Source organism: Chionomys nivalis, chromosome 2 (genome assembly GCF_950005125.1).
Source record: "Chionomys nivalis chromosome 2, mChiNiv1.1, whole genome shotgun sequence".
NCBI lineage: Eukaryota > Metazoa > Chordata > Mammalia > Rodentia > Cricetidae > Chionomys > Chionomys nivalis.
In genome coordinates this window covers 37,246,010-37,271,949 of record NC_080087.1, presented here as the reverse complement: position 1 = coordinate 37,271,949, position 25,940 = coordinate 37,246,010, and positions in this window count along the sequence as shown.

Below are 25,940 nucleotides of genomic sequence, written 5' to 3'. Positions count from 1 at the left end.
GTTTTACCCCATATTTGGGTAATCTAGTCTATAGCATATAGGAAGGAAGGGAAGGAAGGAAGTAGGAAGCAGGGAAGAAGGAAGGTGCTGTGTGTGTGTGTGTGTTTGTGTGTGTGTGTGTGTGATGGTTATCAACCCTTGATTCCCACTGTATGTAAAGTGAAATAAGTAGAACAGCAAAAGAGCTAGGAAACAGATCAGTGCATCTATTGAGACATAAATGTGACATTTCATACCTGAGTGGAAAGCATACATTTTTCAGCAAATATTGATAGGCAAATGGCTCATTGTTTTCTGTAAAGAGAGGTGGGACCTCAGATATCAACTGTAGAATAGGTAATTCAGTTCAACTCCTGACAGAAATAATTGAAGAGCCTAGACAAAACAAGGAAATAGCTTCATTAAAATACAACCAAAGACTGGAAATGGTAGTGCATGCCTCTAATCCCAGCATTGGGAAGGCAGGATTGGGGAGGAGCAAGATTAGGATGTCCCACTCCTAGCTGAGAAGCTATTGAGAAGGGCTAGCTACTGGAGGAGAGAGTTAGTTCTCTTCAGAAATGCAGCTCCTGAGAAGTTACTCAAAAAGACAGCTGATGTAACGAGAAACAGATGTATGGTGAACATAAAACTCCAGACCTGCAGAAGTATATGCACATTAAAGCAGAGTCATGTCATACCGAAGGATGAAGAGTGACAGAAGTTATAACCATGTCAACAAATACAAAGGGATTTAAATTTTTTTAATCCCTTTAAATAATAAACTAGTTGAAACAAAAATAAAAATGGATTGTGAAGTCTCTAAAATAGGCAAAACCTAATGGTATAGTAAGAGTAAAGTATACTGTTTTAGGTTCTTAGATTAAGGTGAAGATGTACAATGTTTGAATGAAGACTGAAAAATTAAAAGTACTTGTGGTGATCTATAGAAAGATGAATGGGTAGCACTAATAAGTTAATATTACACATAAAAATGTGGAAATGTAAAACACAGAAAAAGAAAAGGGTAAAGACCAAGGTGGGGGGAGAGAAATATGTTCTTGTAGAGTTAGCTCTAATCACTGTATTGATTGCTTTAAATGTAAATGGTCTAAGAAGTACTTCATTTAAAAACTCTAAACTAGCCAGGCAGTGGTGGCATAGGGCATAGGTCTTTAATTCCAGCACTTGGGAGGCAGAGGCAGACAATCTCTGTGAGTTTGAGGCCAGTCTGGTCTAAGGTGGGAGTTCCAAAACAGTCGGGGCAACACAGAGAAACACCGTCATAAAAAAATAAATAAAAGTAGAAATTCTCATACACAAGAAAGGACCACTTATTTGCTGCCTATTTGCTGTCTATAAAGGAGCACACTTGGCACATTATCAGGGTAAGGAGCACCATACAAATATATACATAAATACTATCCATAAGAAAGCTTGAGTAACAATACTACCACCAGATAAAGGTCACACGACAAACTGTCTTAGCAACAATAAAGGATAGCTCATAATGAAAGCAGGAGTATGCTGACGAAAATGCATGCACACAGCATTCAAGACACTAAAACAGCAGAGTCATAAATGCAAAATCATTGCAGGGCCTATACAGTAAAATCCTTGAAAAAAAAAACAGAGCAAATTGAAAAGTATAAACAAACCTCAACTGTGTAAGGCTGGAAATCTATGGAGCTCAATCTGAAATGGTAGACAAAAACAAGTGAAAACTGACTCACTCTCATCTCAAAACTGAATATTCAAGAGTTCAAGGCCAGCCATAGTTACAGTAGTGAAATTTGATAATTAGGTAAAATGAACAAATTCCATGAAAGATACAAAGTATCAAATCTCACCCAAGAATAGTCAAGTATGAAGAAATCTCACCAGAATACAGAGGGCTGTTATCCTGCCTCACCCTATTTGCTATTTAGAGCGCACTGCATCAAACCTGCACAGAGCAGCACTCTTTTCCAGAGGGCATGGGATATTTACCACATTCTCAGCCCCACATGAAACCACTGGGCATTCAAATGGATTGAAAACATATAGACCCTTCCCACTCCCCTTATTAGTTAGTGGTTTTGCTTTCTGCTGTTTCAGTTATCCACAACCAACCACAATCTAAAGATATCAAATGGAAAGTTTAGAAGTAAGCAATTCATACATTTTAAATCATATACTGTTCTGAGGGCTGTGATCAAACATCCCACCATCCAGCTGCATCTGCCCAGAATATTCTCAGTCCAGTGTGTCCACACTGTATAACTATGGACTTGTTGGTCAGTAAGTGGTTCTCCTTGCTTCCAGATCAACTGTCATGGAACCACAATTTTGTATTCAAGCAATCCTCGGTTTACTAAATAAGGGTTCAGAAGTGGAAGAATTAGCAAGACTGGCAATTCAGACAAGCCTGAGAATCCAGAATGTTGCTTCTAAGCAAAAAGGTGAGTGTTCTCAACTTACTAAGGGAGGAAAATAAGTTGTATGCTGAGGTTGCTGAGCCTTATAGTAAGTTTAAATTCTTTCCTATGCAATTGTGAATAGAAAAGGGAAATTTGTGCTGGTTTTCCAGAGGTCACAGCCACAGTGTAAGCATTTAAGGCAAAGCAGTGTGATGAGTGTTCTTCACTGACTGTGGACTAAGGTAGTTACTTGCCAAGGACCCTTAATGGAATTTAAAAAAGATAAATGCTACCTGCAGTAGGCATGACAGTACAGACCTATAATCCCAGCACTTGGGAAGTGGAGACAGAAGGATCAAAGGTTTAAGACCTTTCTAGCTATATAGCAAAAATTTGATAATTAAATAATATAAAAAAATTCCATGAAAGATAAAAGGTGCCAACCACATATAGAGGAGCTGGGCATGGTGATGCATGCCATTCTTGCAGCACTAGGAAAGCAGGGGCAGGTGGGCCTCCGTAAATCTGAAGCCAACCTTGACTATGTACTGAGATCCTGTCTTAAGGAAGGAAGTAAAAGGAATAATGGGGAGAGAGTTTAGTGTTTGAAGCTGTTGCTGCACGAGGAACGAGTGTGAGCATTAGAGTCCAGGATTCAGAACCCATGTAAATAGCAAACAGACATGATGATTTGCCTGTAATTTCAGGAATTCCAGAGACAGGGGTCCTCTGAATGAGCAGGCTAGCTAGACTCCTTGTATCAGGGAACTCAGGCTTGCCTGAGAGATCCTGAACAAAACAATAAGATGGAAAAACATCAGGGAAGACATCCAACATCAACCTAGGGCCTACACAAACACACGTGCATGCACACTCAGAAACACAAGAAGATGCAAGCATGCATGTGTGCTATACATATACATACATTATAAAAAAGAAAAAGTAAAGAATAAATATTCTAAAGGAACTGTATGAACAAACTGAATGTACAATTTTAAAATTTCCTCAAAAGAACTCTGGCTTCAGTAACTGGGGCCACTGTAACTACTGCAAAATATTCCCTAACAAAAAGAATTTAACAGAGTTGAATGTCACATTTCTATTAACAGAAATGTGTAAAATCCCAGTTACTTGTAAATAAATTCATGAAAAAGTAATCTATGTACAAACATAAATCACAGGGAAATAAATGAAATGAGCAAAAAATGTAAATACAGCTTAGGTGATACAGCCAGGGTAATAGTAGGATTGAGTTTAAATAATCTCCCTGGAAAGGAAAACACTAATATTAACTGCTCTGCCAAGAAGCTAGGAAAAAATGGATCATCTGAATTTAAAAAAAAAAAAAAGCCAACCAGCAGGAAGACAAGAGCAGAACATCAGTTGAACACAAATGTCCAACTACAGAAAAATTAGTCAACTAACAGCTCACTCTTTGAAAGTATGAATGAAATTTGCAAACCACTCTCTAAGCTGAGTAAAAGTATTTCCACAAAATTAATGTTATTAAAAACATAAATGCCAGAAATAAAAGAAAAAATCACTACAAAACTAACATATTTCAAAAAGAACCATAAAGAAATATTACGACTAACTTTAGATCAAATTTGATAATTAGACAAAATGAACAAATTCCATAGAAGAGGCAAAGCAACAGATCACTCAAGAGTAAACAGAAATTCCAAGTAGCATTATCTGAACAATCTGAATGTGTCATTTAAATTTTCCCACAAAGGAACGCTGAGTTTAATAGCTTCCCTGGTAAGCTCTATCCAGCTATAATAACAATGATGATGCAGTTCTAGAAAAACTCTCTTAGAGAAGAGAAGGAAGGGACATGTCAAATTTATGTTATAAGAACAGCTTTCTCCAGATACCAAAGCAAACATACTATCAGAAAAGGGAGTACACATGAAAAAGAAAATCTTCAAAGAAATATTAGAAAATAAAAAAGTAATATTCATTAATCATACATCATGACAAATTATGACTTCTTTCAGGGATGTAGGGCTGGTTAAAGTTTTGAACACTTACCAAAATAGGAACTGACCAGATGGCAAAGACACTTGCTACCAAGTTTGACAACCTGAGTTGATCTGTAGGGCCCACATGAAACGAGAGAGCACTCCCACAAGTTGTTCACTGACCTTCATAGTCATAGGGTGGTCACTGTGGGACACTCCTCCCCCAACAAATAATAAATAAAATGTAATAAATTAGCCAAAATCAACTCATCATATTAGCATAAAAAAGAAAAAACTGTCATGTAACCATCTCAATAGGCAGGAAAACATTCAAAATGATTCAAATCATCTCTAAAACTTGGAAAATTAGAAATAAGTGGGAATCTTTTTAAACCAATGAAGGGCTTCTCTAATAATAACTAACCCCATCATCTATCCAGCTGAATGTCTTAGAGTCTCCCTTCTATAATTGAAGACAAGGCAAGGGTATGCTTTCTCATAATTGTTATTCAATTAAACGGGTATTGTTCTCCAGTAGTAAGTTGTCAATGCAGCTAGACTATAAAAATGCAAACCACATAGAAGGATGAAACTGTCTGAATATGTAGGTGACATGATTATTCATTCCAAAAGTGGTAAAGAAGTTTCAATCCAAAAGAAAATATTTGGATAATTTATTTTAATAATGACTGTGGCAGGATACTATACAAATATGATAAAATCAATAAAATATATTTCAGCAAGTAACATTGAAAAGTACGGTTTAAGGATTATTGTTTAGACTAGATGTGGGGATACATGCCTTTCATCCTAGCACATGGGAGATAGAGGCAGGAAGATTAAGGGTTCAAAACCAGTGATAACTACATGAGGCTTTATCTGTCCCCCTCCGAAAGGCTGAGAATGTAGATCAATGTTTGTTAGAATATTGGTAATGACCAGCAAGTATAAGGCCCTGGGTTCAAATAGCAGTATTGCAAGTAAATTAATAGATAAAATATTACAATAGAAATATTATAATACATCCAACAAAATAATTCAGAAGTTCTATATACTAAAGAGGAAAATGAAAAAGATCTAAATATTTGGAAACGCAAACATGATAATGAACTGAAAGACAAAATTTATTCATCTCATTATCAATCTATAGATTTAGTTTCAGAATAGCTGAAGAGGTTCTTAAAACAGAATGTGGTAAGCTAATTCTAAAATTTAATTGAAAGCTTGGACATGTAGGTTAGGGAATAAGACACTCAATGGCATGTATGTGACCCATGGGCTTGATCCTCAGGACCCAAAATCAATAAACAAAGCAAAATTCAGATAGCAATGCAAAAATGTCAAATAGCCAAAATAATTTTGAAAAAGAAAATTGGCAAGGTTTGATTTCATGTATCCATGATTTAGTAACTACATTACTTGAAGTGAGAGGAATTGGTAGAAGAGTAGTTGTATAAATTAATGAAATGGGAGAGAATATGTAGTATGCACACCAATCATGTACCATCAGTGGATTTCCAAGCAAATTCTATGGGTGGCTCAGTGGAGAAGAAAGTCTTTTTAATAAACAATACTGGGACCAGGCAGTGGTAGTGCACGCCTTTAATCCCAGCACTCAGGAGGCAGAGCCAAATTCTGTGAGTTTGAGACCAGCCTGGTCTACAAGAGATAGTTCCAGAACAGGCTCCAAAGCTACTGAGAAACCCTGTCTCGAAAAAACAAATAAATAAATAACAATAAATAATACTGGCCAGGTGGTGGTAGTGCACACCTTTATTCCCAACACTTGGGAGGCAGAGACAGGTGGATCTATACAGAATGAGTTCCAGGACAGCCAAGGCTATATAGAAAAACCTTGTTTTGAAAGAGCAAAACAAACAAATAAAAAAGAAACAAAAAAAGAAAGGAAAAGAAAAGAAATAATATTGGAGAGAAGGGATGTCTATGTAAAACTCAAAATAAGGTTTTATCTCTACCTTGCTTTTCATACAGAAATTAAGTTAAAATAGATCAAACCATAACACTACTAAAGGAACACATATATGAGCCCTCAAGATCTTGATACCATTCACAAGACAGAAAAACTCAATAATCAAACCCCCAAACCAGATGACTTAGAGTTTATCAATGTTAAAACTTTCTCATTTCCCTATTGATAACAATAATAAAATACACACACACAGAAAGAGAGAGAGAGAGAGAGAGAGAGAGAGAGAGAGAGAGAGAGAGAGAGATTAAAATAAATCACCTGTGAGCATTGAAGAGCAAACAAAAAAGCAAGCAAACAAGAAAGAGAAATCAGAATTAGAGAAGAACCCCCTAGGAAAACCATGGTGTCATTCTCTGTAAATGGATCTTAGCTGAGTGTTTTAGTTACTTTCCTATTGCTATTACAAAGCATCACGAACAGGGCAACGTATTTAAAGAAAGCATTTAATTTGGGGGCCCTTGGTTATAGAGGATTAAAGTCCATAGCCATCATTTCAGGGAGCATGGCAGCAGGCAGATAGGCACAGAGCTGGAGGAGTAGCTGAGAGTTTGCATCCTGAACCACAAGTATGAGGGAGAGAAACAGAGAGAGAATTCAAATAGGTGACACACTTCTTCCAGTAAGGCCACACCTTCTAATCTTTCCCAAACAGTTCCTCCAACTGGAGACCACACTTTGAAATATATGAACCTATAGTGGCCGTTCTCTTTCAAGTCACCATACACAAGCTGGAAGAGAATGAAGAGGAGCCATGAAAGGGAAAGAGCTGGGGAAGGAAGTCACCTAATTCTGCTTATGGAAACTCAAAGAAGTACTATTCATGGCACAGGCCCAAATCAGCAAAGCAAAAACCAGTGAAATCAATTGAGACACCACTCAAAGAAAGCAAGAGCACATTAGCATCTGACCCAACAAAAGTTAAATGCCTACTGAAAAAGAACACCAGTATTCTCAAAATGGTAACAGAATCCCAAATCTATACATCCTGAGAGTCACCATGTCCAGGATACAAACCCAAACTTTCACTATAAAATTTAGCAGGGGAGGGCTATGATCCATTTCAAAAAAATTAATAGATAGTTGTTGTGGGGAGCTGTAGGCTGTATTCCTACCGCCCCAGCTCCTGGTCGCCTGGCTAGCTTATGCCCTGAAATAACAACACACAAACTGTATTCTTTTAAACACTGCTTGGCCCATTATATCTAGCCTCTTCTCGGCTAACTCTCCACCTGAACTGGCCCATTTCTAATAATGTGTGTAGCACCCCAAGGTGCGCTTACTGGGAAGATTCTAGCCTACGTCCATCCTGGGTCGGAGCTTCATCGCATCTGCCCCAGAGAGGAGAGCTATCCAGTCTGAGCTCACTTCCTCTTCCTCCCAGAATTCTGTTCTGTTTACTCCACCCACCTATGTTCTAACCTATGAGGGCCAAGCAGTTTCTTTAATTTTAACCAATGGCCTTCCTCCATCATTTCCCCTTTTTCTGTTTAAACAAAAAAAAATGGAAGGCTTTAACTTTAACATAGCAAAATTACATATAACAAAACAGTTATCAAGTAAAAATTACAATATTTACATCTATTTTATCTTTATCATAACTAAGGAAAACTATAACTATAACTAACTATTCTTCAACTCCATCAAAGACTCCAGAAAGACACAATATTACCTAAGCAAACAAGAAATAAGCAACTTTCAAACTCTAGAAATGACAAAGACATCTCACTGCCTTGACAGTCACCCAAAGTTTCTCTGTACTGTTGGGGCATCCCTTTTTGGCCTACAGGCCCATAGTATCTAGAGACATTTCCATGAAGAAGGAAATTTCAAAGGCAGTTCAGTCACTATATGCTGTGTCCTGCAGAATGTCTCACAGACTCCTTCATGAATCAGGAACCCCTAAAGATCATCTCACCTTTAGGCAAGTTCAGCAGTCCTCTCTGTGAGGGTTCTCTGTGTCCAGTTCATGCAACAGTCCAGGCAAGAGCAGTTTCTTGTCCAAATGGCTAACCAACTCCGTAAGGATCCTCTTCGATGCCCATCTTCCTCTCAAAGTAGATTGGTGCTGCCAGGAGCAGACATGTCTCATTGTCATGAAAAGCCCTAAGTTATGAAAACACTTAAAATGCCATATTTTATAATCTTTGAAAGATATGAAGAATGCCTATCTAAAATATATCTATGTACATCTAGAAAATCTAACATGACTACAAACTTGACTATTATAGATAGCTATTCATTAACAACTTATATACATAACATTTTTACATGAACTACACAATCACAATACCTTAATCAAGATCAGAAATACATATACATATAACAAAATTGACCTCAAATTTATATAAATCTATACCGATGCAAATTATTTATATCTATATCATATCCCCCTTTAAATGTAAAAGAACGTTTATAAACCATAATGGGAACATGGGCGCAATTATTTCTCTCCAAACTGCTTCCTGCTGAATGGGGGCGCTGTTATTCAGGTTTTTTATGGGAAAACCTGTCTACTAGGTTTATCTCAGTCGGCAGTTGAGTGAAGTAATTTTTTGAAGGTGTTCACAGCAACCCTTCAGGAGGGTGTGATCTATCATACCATATTGGGATGGAAGCAATCCGCAGGGTGTCATCGTCTGTGAAAACGAAAGAAGAATCTCTTTTCCAAAGTATCATATCCTTAGATCCCAATTCTGAAGTCAAGGTATTCTATGTTGGATTACTTCAGTAGCATTTATAAACAAATATCTTTTAGCAGCTGTTGCTCCTTCCTCAGCATTCAAACAATTCAAAGAGAGCATAACAGCATAAAGTATTAAGATTCTCTGTGTATTTTCCATCTTTGTGCAGCTTTGTTTTAACCTCTATTTCGTTTATTTTTATTTTTAACTTTTTGCTTTTTGAGACAGGTTCTCTGTATATCTTTGACCTGGAATAACTCTGTCGACCAGGCTGTCCTTGAACTCTCAGAGATCCTTCTGTCTCTGCCTCCCAGGCATTGGGATTAAAGGTGTGTGCTACCACACCTTGAAGGCACAGAGGTCAATCTCCCTCTGCCTCCAAAGTGCTGGGATTAAAGGTGTGTACTACCACACCCAATCACTCTCTTTCTTCCCTATTTTTTTGTTTTTTACTTTAAGAACTTTAACTTTTAGCCTGCATATATTTTTAACACACTGTAAATTATTTAGAAGTTTTCTTTGTTTTTGACGCTCTCTTTACTGTATCTCTCTCTGTTTTTCTGACCGTATGAGTCTTTAATTTACCAAGGAATCTCAGTAGGACTAAAGCCGTGGCTTTGACGGCTGGATCCAGCCCATTCCTTAGCTTTCCAGCCTCGTGGCTGAGGTACCAACTGTAGCCACGTTTATCGCTACAACTCTAGGCATTTCAAGGTCCCTGCCAGCAAGCATACGGCAACAGTTATTAAGCAACACTCAAAAAGCTCCATAGTCAGGACCGCCTGCTTGAAAGAGTCAGAGTTTGCCCTGGCAGGACGGCCCACAAAGCCGGCATTTTAAAACAACTCAGCTTTTTTCCTGCTACTGCTGAAAACAAACAAGCATTCAGTCAGCTCTTATCAACACCATTTAAGTGTTTTGTGGCAGGACCTCTTAAGAGCTGCAGGGTTTTTGCAGCTAAAGCTGAGTCAGGAAGCCTCTCTTAGATGAGAGCACCTGCTTGCCTCTAGCAAGCAGAGCAGACCCAAGAAATTGCTGCTACCACGTCGGGCACCATTCTGTTGTGGGGAGCTGCGGGCTGTGTTCCTGCTGCCCCAGCTCCTGGTCGCCTGGCTAGCTTATGCCCTGAAATAACAACACACAAACTGTATTCTTTTAAACACTGCTTGGCCCATTATATCTAGCCTCTTCTCCACTAACTCTCGCACCTGGACTAGCCCATTTCTAATAATATGTGTAGCACCCCAAGGTGCGCTTACCGGGAAGATTCTAGTCTACATCCATCCTGGGTCAGAGCTTCATCGCATCTGCCCCAGAGAGGAGAGCTATTGAGTCTGAGCTCACTTCCTCTTCCTCCCAGAATTCTGTTCTGTTTACTCCACCCACCTATGTTCTAACCTATGAGGACCAAGCAGTTTCTTTATTTTTTAACCAATAACCTTCCTCCATCAGATGGTGACCCAGGATTTCTCAGAATTTTGGAGTTATAAGACAAGGTATTCATGGCTTTTTCAGCTCTCACTGAGGTGAGGATAAACATGTTGAGATGAGTGAAAGAAAGGCATTGGCATTACAGAAATAGATTACATTTAAAAAGGACATAAAATATTAGTATTAAAAGCATATAGGGACTAGAGGTGCAAGTTAATGGTATGGTGTGTAGCTAGCATTTCTGAAGCCCTGGGTTCAATTCCTAGCACCCCAAGAACATATAAAAACATAAACAAAAGTCTCACTGGGTGATTCAAAAACAGAGAACAGGTAGCAGATAGAGTTGTCTCCAGGTCCTGGCTACTACAGATAATGCTGCCATGAACATAGTTGAACAAATGCTCTTGGAGTATATGATTGAGCACCTTTGGGATCTATTCCCAAGAGTGGAATTGCTGGATCCCGAGATAGGTTGATTCCCACTTTTCGGAGAAACCGCCACACTGATTTCCAACGTGGTTGCACAAGTTTGCATTCCCACCAGCAATGGATGAGTATTCCCCTTGCTCCACAACCTCTCCAGCATAAGCCACCATTAGTGTTTTTGATCTTAGCCATTCTGACAGGTGTAAGATGGTATCTCAGGGTTGTTTTGATTTGCATTTTCCTGATAGCTAAGGACAAAGAATGTGTCCTTAAATATCTTATGGCCATTTGAAATTCTTCTGATGAGAATTCTCTGTTTAGTTCAGTATGCCACTTTTTAATTGGATTATTTAGAATTTTATTGTCTAATTTTTTGAGTTCTTTAGTAGGAGGGGCTTGGACCTTCCACAGGGCGGGGTGCATGGCACTCCCTTAGGGTTGGAAGGATGGGGGGAGGGCTTGTAAAGGAAGAGGGAGGGGACTGGGAGGAGGGGAAGGAGTGGGAATTTGGGTTGTTTTTTTTTTAAGTAATAAAAAAGAATAAAGAGTTGGTGGACTTTGATTTAGATAAATAGGAAGGTAAAAAGAAAGAAAAAAATGTAGATTTTTTTTAAAAAAAGAAAGAAAGAGGAGATGGATCAGCAAACATAAGCGCTTGCCATATGTGACTCTTGAATGAGAAGGGCTCCATAGGCTCATATATTTGAATACTTGGTCTCCAGTTAGTGGAACTGTCTGGAAAGGGTTAAGAGTTTTGGCCTTAATAGAGGAGGTTTGTCACTGGGGATGGACTTTGATGTTTCAGAAGCCCATACCATCCCCAATTAGCTATCTCTGCTTCTCTGTGCTTTGTGCCTGTAGATCAAGATGTCAACTCTCAGCTACAGCACTAGTGTCATGCCTGTCTGCTCTTGCCGTGTTCCCTGACATGTCGGTCGTCAACTCACCCTCTGAAAAGGTAAGGCCCCAATGAACTCTTTCTTCTGTAAGTTACCTTGGTCGTGAAGTCTTGTGACAGCAATTGAAAAGTAACTAAGACACCATGTAAACATGAACACATGAATTAGAATCTTCAGAACACATATAACCCTGTTTGCATAGCCTGAAAGTCTGTAATCTCAGAATTTCTACAAAAAGATGAGAGACAGAGGCAGGAGGATCCATGGAAATTCATGGAGCAGCTAGTTTGGTGTACACCATGAAAAAATAACAAAGAGGCTTTGTTGCAAACAAAATAAAAGTATAGGACTGACACCCGAGGTGTCCCTGACCTTCACATACACACACACACACACACACATGAATGCGCACACACACACACAAGAATGTACACACACAGAGAGAGATTTTTATTTTAAAAAATAAAATGAGACCAGAGATGACTCAGTGGCCAAAGTGTTTGCTATGCAAACATGAGTTGAAATCTCTAGCACCAGGGGCCTGGTAGCACCCAACTGCAATGCAGAGCTGGAGGATGGAGACATGCAACTAGTTTAGATGAAATGGCAAGCAATAGACTCTTTCTAACAATAACAACAACAACAAAAGCCAATAAGGTAGAGACACCACTGAGGAAGACATCCGCTTGTCAAATCTGACTTAATGAGTGAGCGCATCTGCACACATGGGTGTGTATGCACAGAACATACACACAAAACAATCCATGGCAAAACAAATGGAACCCTGGGGACCTGTGAGGAAATCTTGAAAGTCTAATGTACAAGTGCAAGTAATTAGAATCTAAGAAGTTTATGAAAGATAGAATTAGAAAAAATGCTAAAGCAAATAATGATCAAAACGTTATGAAATTTTGTGAAGGACATAAATTAGCAGATTCAAGAAGCTCAGAGAATCCAAACAAGATAAAATTTAAAGGAAAACCATGTCTAGACATATGATAATCAAACTGATGAAAAGCCATTTTGTCCCATAAGATACGGCCATTAAAATGACACATCCACACAGAACACCAATGATTTACATGCCTTACAGACTTGTCATCGGGAAGGCCTGGAGCCAGATGACATGGCCATCATCTTTAAAGTGATGAATGGTAAATTAATATCAGCCAAGCTCCTATGACCAACTGAACACTTTGCATTTAAAATAAGATAGAGTTTCGAATAAATGAAATGTAAAAGAATTCACTTCCATGAGCCCTGAACTATAAAACACTATGAAAGATGATCTGCAGAAACGCAGCAAATGATGTTATAGAGAGGTTTGGACTTCAGAATCAATAGCAAATAGTAAATAGTAAAGAGAAAACTAAAACATTTCTCCTTTTTTGATATTGTGGAATATTTTTTAGTTCTTTCAAAAACATTTTTATTCCATTTATTTATTTACTCATTTATCTGTGTGTGTGTGTGTGTGTGTGTGTGTGTGTGTGTGTGTGTGTGTGTAGTTTACTATGGGGTTGGTTCTCTCTTTCACCATATGGGTCCCAGGGATTGAACCCAAGTTTGACTCACTCTTGGCACATGCCTTTAGGCTATTGGACAATGGTATATACCCTGTCAATTATATTTTAATAAAATGCTGATTGGCCAGCAGCCAGGCAGGATGGAGAGGTAGGGCGACCAGGCGGGAAGGAGAGGCGGGACAATGAGAACAGAAGAATTCTGGGAAAGGGAAAAGACTCAGTCTGCAGTCATCACCCAGACCCAGAAAAAGCCAGACCCAGAGCAAACAAGATGTGACTGCCTTGCCGAAAAAGGTACTAAGCCACGTGGCTAACACAAACAAGTATTTTGGGCTAATATAAGTTATAAGAGTTAAAAAGAGCTAATAGGCCAATCAGTTTGTAATTAATGTAGACCTCTGTGTATTTCTTTGGAACTGAACAACTGAGGGGCCGGGTAGGACAGTAACCTCGGTCAACACGTTTATCCACCAAACCATCTCGCCAGTCCCTTTTAAGTTTTCACTTGTTTATTGATACTAGAGCTCAATCCAAAGGTCTTGCACATACTAGGCACTCTATAACTAATCTACATTGTCTAATTCTAAAATGCCCCCCCACCCTAGTGCTAGGAACTCTTTCAGTGTTTTAAAGTACATATGACCATTTAAACCAAAGGTTATGGCACAATTAGGCATCGTTTTCACTGTCTGTACTGATAGCCTAGACAACATCAGCAGCATAAAGAGGAAGTAGCCGGCAGTGTTGGAAAGTTTCTGGGTTTTGTTTGTTTTGGCTTTTTATTTGTTTGTTTGTTTGTTTGTTTGTTTGTTTGTTGAGGCAGGGTTTTTTTGTGTAGCCTTTGCTGTCCTGGAACTAGCTCGGTAGACCAGGCTGGCCTCAAACTCACAGGGATCCTCCTGCCTCTGCCTCCTGAGTGCTGGGCTTAACGGTGTGCCACCACTGCCTAGCAAAAAGTTTCTGTATTTTTATACCAAATAGTTATTATAATTTGGATATGAAGTATCCTGTACGTCAGGCTTTGTCCCCAGCTAGTGGTGGTGTTATTTGGGAGGAGGAGGTGGTTATCTAGGGAAAGTGAGCCACTGGGGTTTGTCCTTAAGGGTTGTCTCAGATCCTCCCTTCCCTCTTTCCCTCTCTTTGCTTTCTTGACTTTGGGAGATGAATAGTTTCAGCCACAGGGTCCTGACACTAGCTCCGTGTTCTGCCTCACTCCGGGTCCGGAATCAATGAATCTGAAGACTGTAGACGGAAACACTGAAGTCAAGAGCCAAACAAGGCAGTGCTCCTTTTCATTTGTTTTTTCAGGGAACTGACCCCAGAAGAAAAGTCTGACACATTAGTTAACACTGTATCACTTTTATGTGGTAAAATATCTATGGATTGCTTTGTATTCTTCTACATGCCGACATCCAGTTAGACCAGCGCCATTTGTTGAAGATGCTTTCTTTTTTCCATTGTATAATTTTGGCTTCTTTATGGAAAATCTAGTGTCCATAGATGCGTGAGTTTCGTCTGGGTCTTTGACTTGATTCCATCTATGCACCTTGTTTTCACGCCAATACCATGCTCTTTTTATTACTGTAGGTCTGTAGTAGAGCTTGAGATTAGGAATGGTGATACCTCTGCAAGTTCTTTTATTGTATAGGATTGTTTTTAGCTATCCTGGGTTTTTTGTTTTTCCTAATGAAGTTGAATATTGTTCTTTCAAGGTCTGTAAAGAATTGTGTTGGAATTTTGATGGGGATTGCATTGAATCTGTAGATTGCGTTTGATAAAATTGCCATTTTTACTATGTTAATCCTACCAATTCAATAGCATGGGAAATCTTTCTATCTTTTGATATCTTCTTCAATTTCTTTCTTCAAAGACTCAAAGTTCTTGCCATACAGATCTTTCATTTGCTTGGTTAGAGTTACTCCAAAATGTTTTATATTATTTGAGGCTATTGTAAAGAATTCTAATTCTCTGGTTTCTTTCTCAACCATTTCTATATAGGAAGACTACTAATTTTTTTTTTAGTTAATCTTGTATCCAGCCACTTGACTAAAGGTGTTTATCAGCGGTAGGAACACTCCTCCATTGCTGGTGGGCGTGCAAACTTGTAGAGCCACTTTGGAAGTCTGTGTGGTGGTTTCTCAGAAAACTGGGAATCAACCTACCACAAGACTCAGCTATATCGCTCTTGGGCATATACCCAAAGGATGCTCAATCATACCACAAGTTCATTTGCTCAACTATGTTCTTTGCAGCTTTATTTGTAATACCCAGAACCTAGAAACAGCCTAGATGTCCTTCAACCAAGGAACAGATAAAGAAGATGTGATTCATTTACACAATGAGGTATTACTCAGCTGTTAAAAACAAGGACACTGGGAAATTTGGAGAAAAGTGGATGGAACTAGAAAAAAATTCATTCTGAGTGAGAGAGCCCAGACCAAGAAAGACTAGCATGGAAGACTACTCACTCATAAGTGGATATTAACTGTAACTATTACATATTAACTTTATATGTAATAATCCATAAATATGTAATATCCCTAAAGTAATCATGTAAACTATGAAAAGAAGTGTATCTCAGTATAACTTATTAAGGCTTGATGGTACATGCTTGTAATCTTAGTGGTCAAAAGGCTGAGGCAATAGCCAGATTTAGTAGCACACACCTTTAATCTCAGTGCTCAGGAGTCAGAGACAAACGGATCTCTGTGAGTTTGAGGCCAGCCTGGTCAACAGGATGAGTTCCAGAACATCCAGAGTTGTTATACAAAGAAACCCTGTCTCTGGGAGTGGTGGGGAGAAAAGACAGACAAGAGGATTACCTGGAGTTCAAGACTAGCCTGACGTCAAAGGCGGGAGGGTGATATCTTAAAACCAATAGATGTATTCAAATGAGATTGTAAGAAATGTTGAAACACTCCAAAAGTAGATAATAAAGGGAAGAAAGAAAAAATAATGAGACAGAAAACAAATAATAAACTAGCATAACAAACACAACCGTATGAAAAAAATGGTTATTAACTGATAATTGAGGCCTAAACACTTCAATTAATTTCAAAAAGCTGTCAGATCATACAAGAAACCATTCATATGCTGCCTGTAGGGGATCCATTTTAAATATAAAACACAATCAGATTTGAAAATAAATAGAAGGGGGAAATACATAATTCAAATAATAAACAAAACATAAGTAGCTACCATGATGCCAGAAGGTGCTACGAAGGCCACTGGGGAAGAAAATTCTAGGGTTTCAGCCAGTGTTGGATCGAGCATGCTACTGTGCTGACCTTCCAGGCAATATGTGCTGATACTGGCATGAACATATGAGATAAGTAACTGCTTTCTAACTGAACTTAAGATCTGCTCCATAGAAAGGAATTCGTGCCTTATGCTTTAAACCTAGTTGAAAGTCCACAGTTCAGGAGGTCAAAGGCCCTATGTAGAAACTTATTTCTGCCAGTTTCCTAATAAGATATGTTATCAAACTGCCTTCTAAACACTTATATTTACATTCCACACTAATAAACATCAGTGCTGCTCTCAGCCCTCATCTGCGAAGTTTCTGCAGTGGGCAGCAGCTAACAGGTTCAAACCAGTAAGGAGTAGTCAATCCACAATTGATCGGAGTGTTAACTGTTGAGCCCTCAGTCTTCCGTAAAGCATCTATGTGATCCCACCCAACACCCAGGCAACCTTATGGAAAGGGAGAACAGAAAGAAAGTAAACCTGGAAGACAGAAGAGAGTGCTGTGAAGTGCTGTCTTCTGGACATGGACATGGCTGTGCACTTCTAAGCAGCAGCTGTCCAGATGTGTGCATGGTCTGTCAACAGTCCAGGGAGCAGCACTGATTAGACTCAAAGGGTTATGGAAGAACACAGAAGTGGGAGGGGGATGCTGGAATGTTGAACAGAGACTTCGGGTAGTTGGGAGTGGATATGGTCAAGTTAAATTGCATATGTGCATGAAATTAGCAAGGAATATTTTAAAAGCAAAGAATAGTAAAAAAGAATGTTGAAATAGTTCTATTGATATTGGATAGACAATTTTTAACGCAAAATCTGTTACCAGTGACTGACAAGGGCATTTTATAATGGCAAAGGGGAAAATTGGTTAGAAACAAATATATGTGTAGGCCCATAACAGAACCTCAAAGTGTATCATTATAGAAAAACTTACAGCATCTTCACTTAGTAGTAAAAGTGTTGAGATGCAGATCAGCAAATAAAATGCTCACAACCATTAGTCATTGGGGGAAACACAAAGTAATCTACAACGCAACACAATCATACACTCACTAGATAGTGAAAATGATGAAGACTGATCAGACAGAGCATTAAGAAAATGTGACGACTAGAATGCTCATGTAAAATGGTGCAGCCACAATAAAAATTTCTTACAAAATTAAATATGCAGTTTCTATATAATGGAATAATTTCACTCTTAGATATTTGACTTTAAGAAATAAAACCAAATACTTACACAAAGGTTGCATATAAATTGTCATAGGGTTTTTTTTTAAATCCCCGAATCTTGAGCTGTACCAAATGGTTAAAAACAAGTGAATGGATAAGACAATTAAGGTATAATTATTAAATATTTGGATGATATTTGCACCATACATAAATTTGAAAAACATTAAGCTAAATTTTAAAAAGTCAGGCTCAAATCTATTTGCCATGTGATCGTATTTATGTGGGATTTTAGAATAGGTAAAACTAATTTAAATTGACAGAAAGCACATTGGTGGTTGCCTGGAGCTAGACAGGAAGACATGAAGGAATTTTCTATATGCTAGAAATGCTGCAATTCCTGTTTGGGGTGATGGCTACAGGAGTATGCACATTTGTCAAAACTCATTATACTATAGACTTAAGATGATCACATTTATTTTATGTAAATTATCTTCCATAAAGTTGACTCAGGCATGAAAAATTAAGTTAGAATTTCGTTCTTCTGAACAGTTGTTATCACTTTTTTTAGAAAAAAAGAAACAGACGTAATTCCTTTTTCTTCCTCCCTTGCCCATCTTAAATTAATTTGAACTCATTGTATACTAAACAGAAAATAAGGCTTTCTTCCTTCCAAGACAATCAATGAGAAGTAGAAAAAGCTTTGTTAGGGATATATAATGTGTGTGTGTACATATATATGGGTTCAAATTAATATTTCTTTTTACAAGACAGGGTCCCATATGTAGCTCAGGCTGCCCTGGAACTCACTATATAGACCATGCTACCCTCAAGCTCACATAGATCTGCTTGCCTCTGCCTCCCAAGTACTGGGTTTAAAGGCATGAGCCACTATGTCAGGCTGTATTTTTGAATTTGAATTTCATCCCTGATTCATTTCTTATAAAGTATTGAACAAATTACTTAATCTTTTGGTGCTGCCCCTTTCTTGCAACTAAAATTCTTATTACACCTATCTTAATTGACTGCCAGGATCAAACGTACCCGCCTTTGAAATACCTGTACAGAAAGTAAATTTGAAAGACATATTTTGCCCCTTTTGAGAAGAAAAGCAGATCTTAAAGTTTTGGAGTAAGTTGAATTCTAATGGCTCACCAATTCTCTAAAAGGACAATTACTTCTTGTGCAATAGATTCTATGTTCAAAGAAAATAGGTGAGCCATGGTTATTTTAAAGAGAATTTCAAGGTCTATTTTAATTGTTACTCACTTTGAAAGTCCATAAGTCATATTTAGTAATTCATGAGGAGCAGAAACTTTGGTTGCTGTTTGGTTGCTGTGGGGGCCTTGCAGATTAGATGGAAAATATTGCAATGGTCTTAGATACTCAGTGCATAAATAAGAATGTATATGTGTGTGTGTGTGTGCGTATTTGTAAATACACAATATCATGAGCCTACATATGATACGGCATTCTGTAAGAAGGAACTGGGGTTCTGTTGTTCTACCAATAATGATGTTGGTTAGACATGGAAAATAGCATGCTTTTACCTATAAAACATGGGATTAAAACTACCATTCCTTTTAACTCTAAGACCTTACATTCTTGTTTGTTTTTCAAGACAGGGTTTCTCTGTGTATATCTTGCAGTCCTGGAACTCCCTCTGTAGACCAGGTTGGCCACCAACTGATGGCGCTCTGCTTGCCTGAGTGGAGTGCTGGGATTAAAGGCGTGGGTCACCACCCCCCAGAGGACCTTATGTTCTTTTTTTTCAATTTTTTTTTCAATTTTTTTTTCATTTTTTTTTTTTTTTTTTTTTTTTTGAGACAAGATTCCTCTGTGTAAACAGTACTGGCTGTCCTGGAACTCACTTTGTAGACCAGGTTGACCTCAAACTCACTAAGATCCACCCATCTCTGCCTCCCAAGTGATAGGCTTAAAGGCATGCACCGCCACTGCCTGGCTCTTTTCCTCTTTTCATTTTTATAAAGATAGGATCTCATCACGTAACTCTGTCTGACTCGTAGAGGTCTGCCCACCTCTCTGCCTCCTTAGTGCTGGGATTAAAGGCGGATCTCTGTGAGTTCAAGGCCAGCCTGGTCTACAAGAGCTAGTTGCAGGACAGGTTTCAAAGCTACAGAGAAACCCTGTCTCAAAAAAAATAAATAAATAAACGAATAAAGGTATGTACCACCAGATCTGACTCTCTAAGACCTTATATTCTAAAAAGAAAACCTGTTTAAAGTCCTGTTCTAATTTTCAACATCATTCATTATGAACATTATTTCAACCATTGATTTTCATTGTGCATTGTTTTGTTTGTGGCGTGTGTGTTTGTGTGTTTGTGTGAGTGCCTGCGTGCGTGTGTATGTGTGTGTGTGTGTGTGTGTGGAGTCACACCCCTACTGTGCACATGTGAGAGAGTCAAAAAAACAATTTCTGGTTGGGTTCTCAACCTCCACTTTGTTTGGTGCAAAGTTTTTGTTTGTTTGTTTATTGTTTGTTTTGTTCTTGTTTCTCGGCCTAGCCAGCCATCCTACCAGCTTCTGAAGATCCTCCTGTCTCTCTCTCCTACCACCCCATAGTAGAGCTGGAATTACAGGTGCCCATGCTCTGTGTCTAGTTTTTTATGTGAGTTCTGGGGATTCAAACTCAGTCCCTTGTCTCCCCACCAATCCATCTCCTTAGCCCAATTGTACATTATTAAACAGTTATAAATCCACAGGTGAGCAACACTTTGAATTCTGGATGATTATATCAAGCAAAAATGTATGATTCTTTCATGACTTTCTTCAACACTGAGCAGGGTGTATAGGCAACTGTGCTAGATTACGGTATCAAAACAACTGCATTGTTTTCTACATATAAAGAGGCAAATAATTCAATTTACCATTTAAATTTAAAGTGACTGGAGGGAACCCCATTTGGGCTGGGATGCATCATAAATGAGAAGATATGATAGGTAATATTTAGAGCAACGGGCCTGAATGTAGTGAGTCTGAAAGAATTGGGCCAAAGGGATCACGGGTCCAGATTTTTAGGAATTTAAGATTTGGAAGTTAGGCACCAGAAGGGGGCGAACAACAAAACTAAGATGAGACAAGGATCAGAGTAGGAAATCCAGAGGAGTATGGTACACCACAAACAAAAAACGACCCACTACATGAAATGAAAGACAGAGCCGCAGGATCGGAAAAGCTTGAAGTTGCTGACGCACGTGACAGGTGCAGTTTTTGAGGGTTCATAGAAGGAGCGATACAATTGAGGTGGTTGCAGAAGTAACAGAGTAGCACAAAGAAATCGGCCGTGACACCTGCTGCCGAGCCAGAGGACCTTAGTTTCATTCCTAGGGTCCACATTTTGGGAAAGAACTGACTTCCAAAAGTTTGCCTCCAATTTCTACACACGCACATTGTGGCACGCATCTGTCCCAACACGTTATAAACAAAACATAATCTTAGCATGGGAAAAGGGGGTGGTTTGGACAGCAGTACAGAAATTTTTGAGGTGGTCAGGAGGAGATACAGGTGTGACTGGTTTTGTTTTTTGCTTATACTAAGATTTTTAGTTTTAAGCCGAGTGATACCCATTCTGATGAGAGAGAGAGAGAGAGAGAGAGAGAGAGAGAGAGAGAGAGAGAGAGAGAGAGAGAACCCTTTGAGAGTGGACAGCGAAGCTTTCCCAAGCATAGAAGGACACTTTGACGCTAGCGTGAACCTGAAACCAGCAAAGGACTGACAGCGTGGGTCGGTTTGCAGAGGAGGCTGAGTCTGGGAACACCCACTCAGAACTAGCTGCAAATCTAACTGCTGCTGTTCGCTGTAGCAAGGCCAAACATTGCCGTCTATGGCATGAGGAGAAAGTGTTCCTAGGTCATAGATTCCCTGTGTGGATTTTCAAGCTCATGTTTGTAAGAGCAGCTGGGGAACAGCTAGCACAAGCCAGACACAGTGGCCCACTCCTAGAACACCTTGCCTTCGGGAGGCTGAGATAAGAGAATCTTAAGTTCAAAGCCAGCCTGGACTGTACAGCAAGCTCTTCTTGTCTAGCACGTATCATATGCCAAATAAACTGTCATTATATCAGCATGGCTGGATAAAGAATGTTCTGTGAGTTGCTATTTTTTCAGGGATCAGATGAAATTTTTAAAGTCATAAACCTTTCTAAACCTCAAAAGCCATGTTGGTAAACAGAGAAAGCTTCCCCTTGAAATTGCTAAAGATTTGAAAACTATGATATCCCACTAGTTGGTGGAGAGGTGAGTCAGATCCCTTCCTTCACAACTGCTGGGAGCTCCCATGAATACATCCCCTGTGAGAGGCAACAAGCCATATGACGAAGACTTTATAATGTTAGAGGACACACAGGTCCTCAGAGGAGGCATAGGTAGTGAAAGGGGGAGGCCAGGCCACCCCTGGGCAAGCTGGTTAGCAACACTAAGTCCATCCCTAGTTTCTTTTCTTTTCTTTTTTTTTTTGTTTGTTTGTTTGTTTGTTTCTGTTTTCTCAAGGCAGGGTTTTTCTCTGTAGCTCTGGCTATCCTGGAACTCAGTAGACCAGGCTGGCCCTGATTTCAGAGATCTGCCTGCCTCTGCCTCTGGGATTAAAGGCATACCCCACCATGCATCCCTTGATTGCTAAGACTCTGACCTTCCCCCAGACTTCTGCTAATTCCCAGGTTTACAGTATAATTAGTCCCAGCCTTTGCCTGCTGTCTTGGTGACTCTTCACTACAGGTCAGCTCCTTCCTCTGTAAGAAATCCCTGCAGAGGGAGGGAGCGGCTCTTGCTTCTCCTACCTTTCCCCCACCTACTGCCACAGTGCCCTTAGGCATCCAAGAGTCTTTCCTATCTGCAAGGCATTTGGGCTCTTCAAAATAGCTAATTTCAGAGTCACATTAAATCCTTCTAGACACCCGGGAGAGTACTTTAGGACTGTGCTTTTACAAAGGTTGTCAGTTAAAATGTCACTATTATTAATTAATCCCATGTATCATCTCATAGAATGGTCCACAACCATTGAAATGTCATTTTAAGTTGGTTTTATGTATAATGTCTTAGTTACGGTTACTATCGTTGCGATCAAAGACCATGACTCAAGCAACTTGGGGAAGAAAGTGTTTATTTGGCTTATGCTTCCAAATCACTGTTCATCATTGAAGAAAGTCAGGCTAGGAACCAAAACAGGGCAGGATCATGGAGGCAGGAGCTGATGCGGAGGACATGGAGGGGTGCGGTTTACTGGCTTCTTAAGTGTTTCATGCCTAGAAAAGCCATGATTAATTAGCTAGTCCATACAAGTCATGCTACCGTACAAATCATTTTGCCTGTGCTGACCATTGCAGGTGAGCCCACTATGGATATTGTTTTGTCTATGCAGCCCATTATGATAACTATTCTCACTCTTCCTCTCTGCTGTCACCTTGCCTCTGCTACCTTGGAGCCCAGTGAAACCCACTGGATTTAACTCATCCAATTGAGCAGTAGCATCTCCAACTCTAAGGTCTGTCACAAGGAAGGGGACAACAAAACTTTTCAAATATGGCAACGAATCTTAAACCATGTAGGTAGGTATTAAGGATTAGTGAAGGGCATAGCTTCTGGGCCTTCCCATTGTGGAGGATTAGCTTTTATATAGTGTGCCCACTCTAACATTGCAATTTCCCCGAGCCTTAAAAATCCCTTAATTAGCATGATGATAAAGGATATCAGGCATCTTCAACTTCTTTTCGGTACTCCATCTTTTGACAAATGCTTCAACCAACCCTTCAAACAAACTTCTGATGTATTTTTTTTAACTGTGGAAGCTACCGTATTAAGCCGAGAATCTCCACCGAATGGATTCATATCAATAGACTCAGCCTGATCCAGTTTTATGTTCCTTCCACCATCATTCCACAACCTTAAAATTCATTCCCACACACATTTAACAGGCTTCTGCTTGAATGAATTAGCAAACTCATTAAATTCTTTAGTAGTGTAGTGTACTGTTGAGGGAGGGGGCTTGTTGGTTCCTTGCAGCCCGGCTTTCACTGAGACCCAAAATACTCACACAGAAACTGTATTATTTAAATCACTGCTTGGTCCATTAGCTCTAGATTCTTATTGGCTAACTTTTTTTTTTTTTGTGTGTGTGTGTGTGTGTGTGTGTGTGTTTCCGACATAGGGTTTCTCTATAGCTTTGGAGCCTATTGCGACTTTTGTAGACTAGGCTGGACTCAAATTCACAGAGATCCACCTGCCTCTGTCTTCTGAGTGCTGGGATTAAAGGCGTGCACCACCACTGCCTGGCCCTTATTGGCTAATGCTTACATATTAATTTAACCCATTTCTATTAATCTGCATATCACCACATGGCAGTGGCTTACTGGCAAAGTTTTGGCATGTCTGACTCTGACAGCAGACCCATGGCATCTCCCTCTCTGCCTACCTTCTCCCAGCATTTAGTCCAGTTTTCCCTGCCTACCTAAGTTCTACATTATCAACAGGCCAAGGCAGTTTCTTTATTCATTAACCAAGAAAAGCAACACATAGACAGAAGGACCTCCCACACCAGTGCATCTCCTCATGGACTGCACTTCCTGTCTCCCCTCTAGGAACCTGCCCAGCCTTAAGGTCCAAAGGCAGTCATTGGTAGGACCCTGAGAGACATCAGTACCGTCTTGTCTGGCATCTCCTTCAAAGGAAGTCACTGCTGCTTTAGCAGACAACTGTAGTGACATTTCATTTGTATTTTAACAAATAAATCTTGCCTGAAGATCAGAGAGTAAAACAGCACCCCTGTTAACCTTATAAACCAGGCAGTGCTGGCACACACCTTTAATCTTAGTAGCCACACTAGTTTGCCATAAAAACCAGGCAGTAGTGGTACACGCCTTTAATCCCAGCCCTAGAGAGGAATATTAAATGGGAGGAGACAGCTCTCAGACACAGTCTCAATCTGAGGGTTCCTGGAGGCAGTATGGTCATTTCAGACTGAGATAGACGTAAGAGCCAGTGGCTGGCTGCTTTGCTTTTCTGACCTTCAGGTTGAACCCCTATATCTGTCTCTGGGATTTTATTAGTCATGATATGGACAAAAAAAGATTAATTCTTCAGTCAGAGGTGAAAAAGGCACTGTTACAGGGGGCGGGGTGGGAGTACATCTGCTGAGCGTGGAGAGACACTACCTTTGGGAAGACTGAACCCTTGAGAGTCTGAGAGTTCAAAGTTCTCAGCTTCAGTAGCGTCCTCCCACACATCTCTATCCCAAGTAACAGGATCCCATTCTTTACCAAGTAATGCCCTTACTTTAACAGCTGACACCATCTGAGGCTGGGACTTGAATTCTTGTATAATTCATCCAACCTTATAATGAGGGCTTTGATTTGATTTTCTGAAACTTGGGTTCTGTGGCTGCTGGAGAGAAGATTCTCTTCCAGGGCACCTTAGACTGTTTATGTGCATCTGGAGCCGGTCAGTTTTATCACTGAGTTTATTGTTGTTCTTCCCCATATACTTATACTTCTGTGGCTCTAGAATCACTTCTAGTACCAAAACCATATTAGTCAGGGTTCTCCAGAGGAACAGGTTTATAAAATGAAATATGTATGTGTGTGTGTCTGTATTATGGTATTTATTATGTATGTGTTTGTTTTATATGGTATTTTATATATAATATAGAATATAATATATTCTAACAAATTTTATATATATATATATATATATTAGAATGACTTACAAGCTGTAGTCCAGCTAGTCCAACAATGACTGTCTACCAACAGAAGACCCAAGAATCCAGTAGCTCTTCAGTCTATGAGACTGGTTGTCTCAACTGGTCTTCAGTACACTCCAGAATCCTGAAGAAGTAGGCTCTAATGCCAGTGAAAGAATGGACTTGACAATGAGAGCAAGCACAAGCTGCAAAGACAGCAAGCTTACTTCTTCCATGTCCTCTACATAGGCTGCCAGCAGAAAGTGTGCCCCAAAGTAAAGGTGGATCTCTCCACCTCAAGAAATATGGACTAAAGGTGAATCTTTCCACCTCAGAAGATCCAGATCAAAAGTGATTCTTTTCACTTCAAATGATTTAATTAAGAAAAATCCCTCCCAGGTGAACCCAGTTGCTTGGGTTTTAGTTAATTCCTGATGTGGTCAAGCTGACAACCAAAAACAGCTATCACAGTGTGTGTGTGTGTGTGTGTGTGTGTGTGTGTGTGTGTGTGTGTTATGCAATAATGATTAAGGAAGAATAGAGT